Genomic DNA, 10,230 nt, shown 5'->3' with positions numbered 1-10,230 from the left:
TTTTTTTTTTTTTTTTTTTTTTTTTTTTTTTTTTGAGATGGAGTCTCTCTCTCTGTCACCCAGGCTGGTGCCATCTTGGCTCACTACAACCTCTGCCTCCCAGGGTCAAGCAATTCTCCTGCCTCAGCCTCCAGAGTAGGTGGGATTACAGGTGTCCGCCACCACCCCTGACTAATTTTTGCATTTTTAGTAGAGACGGGGTTTCACCATGTTGGCCAGGCTGGCTTCAAACTCTTGACCTCAGGTGATTTGCCCTCCTCTGCCTCCCAAAGTGATGATATTATAGGCACGAGCCATCACGCCTGGCCTTCCCTGTGGGATTCTTAACCCGGATACATGGATAGAATTCAGGGGGGTCCAATAATTTAGACAGGTAAAAACTTGTATCTTCATATTCAGTGATGTTTAACTGAAACATAGCATTTCCTTCAGCTGTAAGTTTAGGCAACAAATCACAATATTAGCAAGACCTAATAATTTGGTATCCATAGGATGATCAGACAATTCATATTGATTCCTTTCCAGTCATTGTACATATCTTGACATTATTTCAATATTATGACTATTTTATATGTTTTGAAACATTTTTCTTAGAATGTTTCTGTAGGTTTTAGCAGACTGCCAAATGGTTCAAGATACAAAAAAGGTAAATCTCTGGCATTCAGTCGTCATATTTTGGAGTTCGTTTAAATAGGTGTCTATTTCATACACCAGTAAGAAGTACTTGAAGTTAAAGCTTTTGCCGACATCTGTGATTATTTGGACATAGAATACATTTCTAAAAGTAGAATTTATTTATCAAAGAGTAACTATCTTTTGAAGCTTTCAATGTTTTTGTCAGATTTCTCTCCAGAAATGTCGTACCAATTTACTCTATATGAAAATACACTGCCCTTCTGTTTTAAATAACTGATGGGACGGGTTTGGTACACAGCTCCGTGGGACCTGAGTGCAGAAAAGGGGTACTTTGCTAACTTGCTGATACAGGTCTGAGTAGGGTTATGTATGAGTGCAGACCTGGGTCTAGAAAGTGTCCCACTGTGGGGGAGAGGTGGGAGAGAGGTCGGGGGAGCAGGTTACTCCCTGGATTTGAGACGAACAAATATCTCACCTCTACCTTTTAGCTTTGTTGCTTACGGCCATCTTTGAGCCTTGTGCTTTCTAGTTAAAAAAAAAAAAAAAAAGGTGGGGGGGTGGCAAGGAATTTCACAAGGTGGTATAAACTGCTTTCCTGCTTTCTTTTGTGGCTTTCTCATCTGGTGCCAGGACATTAAGGGCTTTGGTGCCAGGACATTAAGGGCTTTTGTACCAGTGATTTTTATCCTGTATGCAGTAGTTACTTGTTTGGTATATCCTTGCTAAAGGGCCTGAATTACACAGAACACTCTGATTTGTAAACAATCAAACACCCAGTTAGAACTTACTTTAGTAAAATGTGGGATATGTTGGAAGGCTGTTGATACAAAGCTCACAGAATAGGAATCACTGGAAAGCTGGGGATACTGAATTTGTGGCCTCCAGTTTTATCTATTTCTGACTTTCCTCTGTTCATTTCCCAGTGTGAGTTTCATTATCTCCTTTTACAGAGTTGCCTGTTATGAGAAGGAGTATATGCTTACATCCTTTGGCATCATGGACAATCCTGAAATAGTTCTTCCACTATCTACAGTTAGAAAAATCTCAAGGAAAGATACCCAGTTAGGTTGGCTTAAGTCATGCCCATATGTGGACTGGTCTCTGTAGTCATAGGATTGGGTAATTCTTGCTTAGCTTGAGTCAGGCGCTTACCTATGGGACCATTACGGTAACCAGAGAGGTGGAATCCTGCAAGAAGATGCCATTGCCTTTAGGACCACTTGGATGGCAATTCAACAAAAGCAATTCAAAAAAAAACCTGGTGTTGGGGAGATTTTTTAAAACATTGGGGATTCATGAATTAGGCAACAGGAATGTTCCAACATTTGTGTACAACCTAATTTTTTAAAAAACATGCCACAATGAGATACTAGTTTATACACTATTAGCATGGCAGTTATTAAAATATAAATTGTAGGCAAGGATATGGAGAAATTAGAACATTTCTGCATGGCTGATGGAAATGTAAAATGGTGCTGCTGCTGGGGAAAATAGTATGGTGCTTCCAAAATAATTAAACATAGTATTACCATATGATCCAGCAATTCTCCTTCAAGGTATACACAGAAAAGAATTGAAAGCGAGGACTTGAACGTATATTTGTATGTTAGTGTTCATAACAGTTCACAACAGTCAAAAAGTAGAAAGAGGAAACAACCCAAATGTCCATCAGTGGATGAATTGGATGGATGGATGGATAAACAAAATGTTATGAACAATGAAATATTAGCAGCTTTAAAAAGGAAGCCTGGCACAGTGGTGCACACCCATAGTCCCAGCTACTTGAGAGGGAGAGGCAGGATAGAGCAAGGCAGGAGTCTGGGGCCAGCCTGGGCAATATAGCAAAATCCAGTCAATGAATGAATGAATGCTGGGCAGTGGCTCATCCCTATAGTTCCAGCACTTTGGGAGGCCTAGGCAGGTGGGTTGCTTGATCCCAGGAGTTCAACAACAGCCTGGGCAGCATAAGGAGACCCCCATCTCTAAAAATTTAGCCAGGCTGGTGACATGCACCTGTGGTCCCAGCTGCTTGAGAGGCTGAGGTGGGAGGATTAGTTGATGCTGGGGAGACCAAGGCTGCAGTGAGCCGTTATTGTGCCACTGCATCCTAGCCTGGGTGGCAGAAGGAGACCCTGTCTCAAAAAAAAAAAGGGGAGGCGGGGACGTACTACAACATGGATGAAACTTGAAGGTGTTATGCCAAGTAAAATAAGCCTGATACAAAGGACAAATACTATATGATTACACTTACGAGGTACCTACGATAGTCAAATTTATAGAGACAAAATAATGGTAACCAGGGCCTAGGAGGAGAGGGTAGTGGGGAATTAATGTCTAATGGTACAAAGTTTTAGCTTAGGGTAAAAAAAGCTCTCGAGGTGAATAGTGGTGATGGTTGCACAAAAATATGAATGTACTAATGCCTCTGAATTGTATGTGCAAAAATGATTAGAATGGTAAATTTCATGTATATTTTACCACAGTAAAATTTTTAGTACAGTGCACCCCTTGCATATTTAACTTGGTATCTACATTTTTATTATAAGTGGAAACATTTATAATAGTAGATTTGACACCTATTATCTACTTTAAAATATGTAAACCAGTTCTTTAATAGTGGGAAACTTTATTATTTCTTTTCTACTAGTATTTGTAGTCCAATTCTCCCACTGAGTTTTATCCTAATGTAATACTTTATGCTTGAGAGTCTTGTTGATATCGCACGTCATACTTCCTGGTAACAACAAAAGTATGTAAACTGAAATTTCAAATTATTTCCTGTATCTCAAAGGCGATTAGTATACTGGATTGCTATGACAATTGGTAGGGCAATTAAGACAATTTAAATGTTACAAATCTTGATAAAATTTTATTCTTTAATAACTGTTTATTGGCAATGCTTGCTTTTATTGTTGTTGTTTTAAGACAAGGTATCTGTCACCTGAGCCAGAGTGCAGTGGCACAATCCCAGCTCATTGCAGCCTCAGCCTCCTAAGTACCTGGGACCACAGACGCACGCCACCATGTCCTGCTATTTTTCTTATTTTTTTGTAGAAACGGGATCTCCCTAAGTTGCCCAGGTTGGTCTCGAACTCCTGGGCTAAAGTGATCTTCCTGCTTTAGCCCCCTAAAGTGTTGGGATTACAGATGTGAGCCACCACACCTAGTCTGAAAATATTTTTTAATGACATAAATTGAGACCTTTTTAGTAGAGGTGGGGTTTCACCACGTTGGCCAGGATGGTCTTGATCTCTTGACCTTGTGATCCACCAGCCTCGGCCTTCCAAAGTGCTGGGATTACAGGCGTGAGCCACCGCGCCTGGCCCAAACTGATACCTTTTAAAAACTCATGTAATTTTATACGTACCTGGCAGGGGAGATACCACGATCACAAAGGTGGTTTTCCCAGGGTGAGGCTTATCCATTGCATTCTGGATGTGCTGACCCCTGCTATTTCCCCAAATGTGGGAAACTCAGCTGCATAATTTATGGTAGTGGGGGACTGCGTTCACGCTTTCCTCTGGTATTTTTTTTTTTTTTAATAAAAAAACCATGTAATTTTAAGACCGAGCACAGTGGCTCATGCCTGTAATCCCAGCACTTTGGGCGGCTGAGGCAGGTGGATCACCTGAGGTCAGGAGTTCAAGACCAGCCTGGCCAACATGGTGAAACCCTGTCTCTACTCTAAAAAATCAGCTGGGCATTGTGGCGTCTGTGTGTAATCCCAGCTACTGGGGAGGCTGAAGCAGGAGTATTGTCTGAGGCCTGGGAGGTAGAGGTTGCAATAAGCCGAGATCTTGTCCAGCCTGGATGACAGAGTGAGACTGTCTCAAAACAAATAACAGCAACAGAAAAGTAATTTTGGGTGACTGACTTATTGCTGGAATGGCTACAGAGTCTTGCTCTGTCACCCAGGCTGGAGTGCAGTGGCATGATCTTGGGCTGACTGCAACCTCCGCCTCTCTGGCTCAAGCGAGTCTCCTGCCTCAGCCTCTTGACTAGCCGGGACTGCAAGTGCATGCCACCACGCCCTGCTAATTTTTGCATTTTTAGTAGAGATGGGGTTTCACCATGGCTGGTCTCAAGCTCCTGACCTCTAGTGATCCACCTGCCTCGGCCTCCCAAAGTGCTGGGATTATAGGTGTGAGCCACTGTGCCCAGCCAATTTGGGATTTTTAACCCTGTATGTATACATTTTGTTTCCATAGGTTTGTGCCCTGAGTAAACTTGTTCACATAAAATAAGTAATTGGGTAGTGAACTAGTTTTTACAATCCTTTGATCTCTTTGTTCTGTGCAAAAAATTAGTCATGTATTATTATTTTTAGTCATCTACTTGCTGATAGTTGCATTCTACTCCTTCGTATTTGTTGAAAAGAAAGAACTGGAAACCAGCTAATTTGTGAAGATTTGTTACCTAGTCATACCAGACATGGAATTACTGAGTTTCTTGGAACTGTATCAAGAATGCTTTATCAAGATTTCAGGCTGGGCGCGGTGGCTCAAGCCTGTAATCCCAGCACTTTGGGAGGCCGAGGCGGGTGGATCACGAGGTCAAGAGATCGAGACCATCCTGGTCAGCATGGTGAAACCCCGTCTCTATTAACAATACAAAAAATTAGCTGGGCATGGTGGTACATGCCTGTAATCCCAGCTACTCAGGAGGCTGAGGCAGGAGAATTGCCTGAACCCAGAAGGCGGAGGTTGCGGTGAGCCGAGATCCTGTCATTGCGCTCCAGCCTGGGTAACAAGAGCGAAACTCCGTCTCAAAAAAAAAAAAAAAAAAAAAAAAAAAAAAAGATTTCAGATGAGGCTGAGTGCAGTGGCTTACGCCTGTAATCCCAGCACTTTGGGAGGCTGGAGCAGGCAGATCATTTGAGCCCAAGAGTCTGAGAATGGCTTTTATATTGGGCAACATAGCAAGACCCTGTCTCTACAAAAATATACCAAACAAACAAACAAAAAAAGCCAGATATGGTGGCATGCACCTGCAGTCCCAGCTACTTGGGAGGTTGAGGTAGGAGAGTCACTTAAGCCTAGAAGTCTAATCTGCGGTGAGCTGTGTTTATTCCACTGCATTCCAGCCTGACAGAGCAAAATTCTGTTTGTAAAAGTTCATCTCAAAATCGAAACAAAAAAACACGGATTTGACATTACTACTATGTCTCTTTGTCCTTCACTTAGATATATCTTAACTCAGTATACTTAAAGGATTGAGAAAACTTATAATAGTTTTTGTGCAACATTTGTAGGAAATTTAAGAATTTTAAGTTAGTTTAAAAATATACCTTTGTAATCAGGACAATGGCTCACACCTGTAATTGCAACAGTTTGAGAGGCTGAGGTGGGAGGATCCCTTGAGCCCAAGAGTTCGAGACTAGCCTGGGCAACAGAGTGAGACCCTGTCTCTACAAAAAAAAAAAAAAAAAAAAAGAAAAAAAGAAAAAATAGTTGGACTTAGTGGTGTGCCTATAGCCTCAGATACAAAAAGAAAACAAAGCACACTTTTGCCGATATGCTCTTTTTAAATGATTTTATTTTACCATTTGCTTTAAGTATGTTTTGTCAAAACCATGGGCCTATAGACTTAACTTTATTTATAGAAAATGAGTTCTGTTTTTTTGGAGACAGGATCTCACTCTGTCACCCAGGCTGGAGTGCAGTGGTGTAATCTCAGCTTACTCTGCATACTCTGCCTCCCAGGCTCAAGCGATCCTCCCACCTCAGCCACCCAGCTAGCTGACTACAGGTGCACAACACCATGCTCGGCTAATTTTTTGTATTTTTATTAGAGATGGGGGTTTTGCCATGTAGCCTAGGCTGGTCTCGAACTTGTTGGCTCAGCTGTCCATCTGAGTTGGCCTCTCGAAGTGCTGAGACTACAGGTGTGAGCCTGGGATCAGTTCTTACTGTCGAACCAATTAGTTCAGTCAGACTTTCTTTCAGAAAAAGTCTGACTTTATTTTTTTCTCAACGTTTTATTAACATTTTCAAGCATACAGAAAAGCTGAAAGAAATATAAAGTGAACACCTGTAATACTTAGCACTCTTATACAATGAACGTTTTACCATATTTGCCTTATCACATCTCCATTCATTTAGTTAGCCCCCAAACCACTTATCAGTACAGTTTACTTTTATAATTCAATTCATTAAAGTAAATTGTAGACATTAGTACAGTTTACCTCAAAATCCTTCAGCATGCATATTGTTAACTACAGTTGTTTATAACTTTTTGAGGTAAAATTTATATGCAGTAAAGTCCACAAATCCTAAATGTGTCATTGGATCCATTCTGACTGATGTATCCCCACTCTCATCAAAACTGTTAGCATCACCTCAGCTAGTTCCTTGTACCCCTTCCTAATCTACCCTGCTACTTCTGGCCAGAGACAACCACCTGATTTGTTTCACCATATATTAGTTTTGTCTGTTCTAAAAATTGAAATAAGTGGAATTACATACATATGTACTTACATATGACTTTTTTCACTCACCTTAATTATCTTAAGATTTACCCATATTGTTGCTTGTATCAGTTTCCCTTTTATTGCTGAGTAATAGTATGGTATATGCATATACCACATTTTGTTGTGTTGATTCTCACATGGACTGAATCCAGGTTTGAGTGTTTATGAATAAAGCTGCTATTACTATTCTTGCACAGGTGTTTTTATAGACATTGACTTTTACTCCTTTTAGTTGAATTCCTAGGAGTATAATTTTCAGATCATAGGATAATATGTGTTTAGTTGTTTAAGAAATGGGCAGACCTATTCTCAGAGTGAATGTACCTTTTCTTCCATTGAAAAGGAAGAAAATATATAAGAGTTTTCATAGGTACAAGGTGGATGTACCATTTACGGTAATGAAGCTTTGATTGACATCAAATGTTGGCAGGATGTGGTACAGTCTTTTTAATTTTAGCCACCTAGTAGTTGTGCAGTAGTGTCTCACTGTGGTTTTAACTTGGATTTCTTTGACTAACGATGTCGAGCAATTTTTGAAGTTCTTATTGGCCATTTATATAATCTTTTTGAAATGCTTTTCAGATTTTGTGTCTTTTAACAATTGGGACTTTGTTACTTTTCAGTTAAGATTTCTTTAATGATTTGTCAGATACATTCGTGGGTATTTTCTCACATTTTCTGGCTTGCCTAATTATTTTCTTAATGGTGTCTTGATGAGAAGTTTTTGATTTTGGTAAATTCAGCTTATAAACTTTCTTCGTGATGATTGTTTTCTGTGCTCTACATAAAGAAACCCTTGCTTCTATGCACATCCTCTTTCCTCTACTAAGTTACAAAGATAATTCTTAGAGAAGCTATATAGTTACACTTAGCTTTCACTTTTAGGTCTCAGATACCTATTAAATTAATGTTTGTATATAGGTCAGAGTGTATTCCCTCCTCCCCATATGGTGTTCCAGCAACATTTTTAAAAAGGTTTTCCCCAATGAATTGCTTGAAGTCTGGTATATTGGGATTACACTGTGCAGATGGTCCCAGACTTAGGATGGTTCAATGTATGTTTTTTGACATGATGATGGTGTGAAAGTGATATGCATTCAGTTGAAACTGTACTTTGAGTATCTATATAACCATTCTGTTTTTCATTTTCATTACAGTAGTCAATAAATTACATGAGATACTCATCACTTTATTATAAAACAGATTTTCTGTTAAATGATTTTGCCCAACTGTAAGCTAGTGACAGTTTTCTGAGCACAGTTAAGGTAAGCTAGGCATAGCTATAGATTAGATGTATTTAAATGCATTTTCAATTTACAGTGTTTTCAACTTACAATGGGCTTGTCAGACCATAACCGCACTGTAGTTGAGGAACATCTGTATATTAATTTAGTAGGTATCAATTTTTAGCACTATCGAGTCTTCCAGTACATGAACATGGTTTATGATTTTCTTTCTCTCTCTCCCTTCCTTCCTTCCTTCCTTCCTTCCTTCCTTCCTTCCTCCTTCCTTTCTTCCTCCTTCCTTTCCTTTCCCTTTCCCTTTCCCTTTCCCTTTCCCTTTCCCTTTCCCTTTCCTTTCCTTTCCTTTCCCCTTTCCTTTTTCCTTTCCTTTTTCCTTTCCTTTTTCCTTTCCTTTTTCCTTTCCTTTTCCCCTTTTTCTTTTTCTTTTTTGTGACTGAGTCTAGCTTTGTCACCCAGGCTGGAGTGCAGTGGCATGATCTTGGTTCACTGCAACCTCTCCGCCTCCCAGGCCCAAGCAATTCTCCTGCCTCACCCTCCCAAGTAGCTGGGACTACAGGCCTGTGCCCCATGCCCCCCTAATGTTTTTTGTATTTTTGGTAGAGATGAGGTTTTACTATGTTGGCCAGACTGGTCTCGAACTCCTGACCTCAAGTGATCTGCCCACCTCAGCCTCCCGAAGTGCTGGGATTACAGACGTGAGCCACCATGCCTGGCCTCATGTATTTTCTTTAATCTTCACAAAATGCCTAAAAGGTAGCTACTGTTGCCTCTTAAAAAGATGAAAAATGCTCAGAAAGGTGCTCAGAAGGACGCAGTGGGAGACCTAGTGAGCACAGCAAGGTTTGTTAGTCGTCTAAAGCTGATTTTTTCAGCCTGCCACACTAATGGTTTTAACAGGTATGGCCTCCATTTGTCAGGATCTAGTGAAGGAATCCTACAATGGTAGTGAAAACCTTTATCTGGAGCAATGTCTGGATAAGGAGGAAAGTGAGGCCTGTGGTAGTGGGGTTTGTGCGGGTGAGGGTAGAGTTACACTGTGTGTAGAACTCCAGGCTCTTGGATGCATGTAGCCATTTGGTTCTCGGGTTTAACAGACCTGTTGCTCAGGCCTGGGGTCTTTCAGCTTGGGGTGGGAAGACTGTGTTAGTTGTTTACATCAGTACTTTTCAAACTTTTGAGATGGAGACTGCTTTGTCGCCCAGGCTGGAGTACAGTGGTGCAATCGTGGCTCACTGATGCTTTGAACTCCTGGGCTCAAGCAATCTTCCCAAAGTGCTGGGATTATAGGCATGAGCCACCATACCCAACTGCTCAAACTTTCTTTGCATACATATATATTAACTGGGAATCTTGTTAAAATGCAAATCTCAGTTCCATCAGTCGTGGGTGGGGCCTGAGACTCAGTATTTATAACAAACTCCTGGTGCTGCTCACATTGCTGGTCTGTCACACTATACTTTGAATAGCAAGAGCATAGTTAATTGTCTCTGCGTGAGGGATGAGGGTAATCATCTGCACAGTTACCCTGATTTTAATAGGTAGAGAATGGCTGCTTCTAGACATAGATGCCCTCAGTTTGGGGTAGAGAGGATTATATAGATACTTGATTTGGGGGAAATAGATACTTAAGTATGGTTGAAGGAAGCCTTATGCTTTGATAACTAATACATATGGGTGAAGTCTGAAGTATATGCTTAGCTGAGGGAAGGGTGAACATAGAGAAGCAGGAGGGAGTAGTCGGGTGGGGACAGCACCAGTATGGGCAATTCTTGCTTGGCCTTTGCAGTGATGAACAAGGCTTTGACAAACAGATAGGGAACAAGCAGAGTATCTACAGCCAGCAGGAATAACGTGGATGGATGACACAGCAGCAAAGCTTTA

General features: G+C 40.8%; 1 protein-coding gene and 1 non-coding gene across 4 annotated transcripts in view; both read left to right on the top strand.

The window, feature by feature from the left end:
* CPEB1 (cytoplasmic polyadenylation element binding protein 1) overlaps nt 1-10,230 on the top strand; it is a 116,857-nt gene that overhangs the window by 76,340 nt on the left and 30,287 nt on the right. The window lies entirely within an intron of this gene.
* LOC116541014 lies at nt 3,996-4,159 on the top strand. Its single transcript, XR_004264694.1, has one exon. It is a non-coding gene; the product is annotated as a U1 spliceosomal RNA (small nuclear RNA).

The sequence above is a fragment of the Sapajus apella genome, unplaced genomic scaffold (genome assembly GCF_009761245.1).
Source record: "Sapajus apella isolate SASKATOON/1434 unplaced genomic scaffold, GSC_monkey_1.0 scaffold147, whole genome shotgun sequence".
Classification (NCBI taxonomy): Eukaryota; Metazoa; Chordata; class Mammalia; order Primates; family Cebidae; genus Sapajus; species Sapajus apella.
This window is presented reverse-complemented; position numbering and strand designations above follow the sequence as displayed.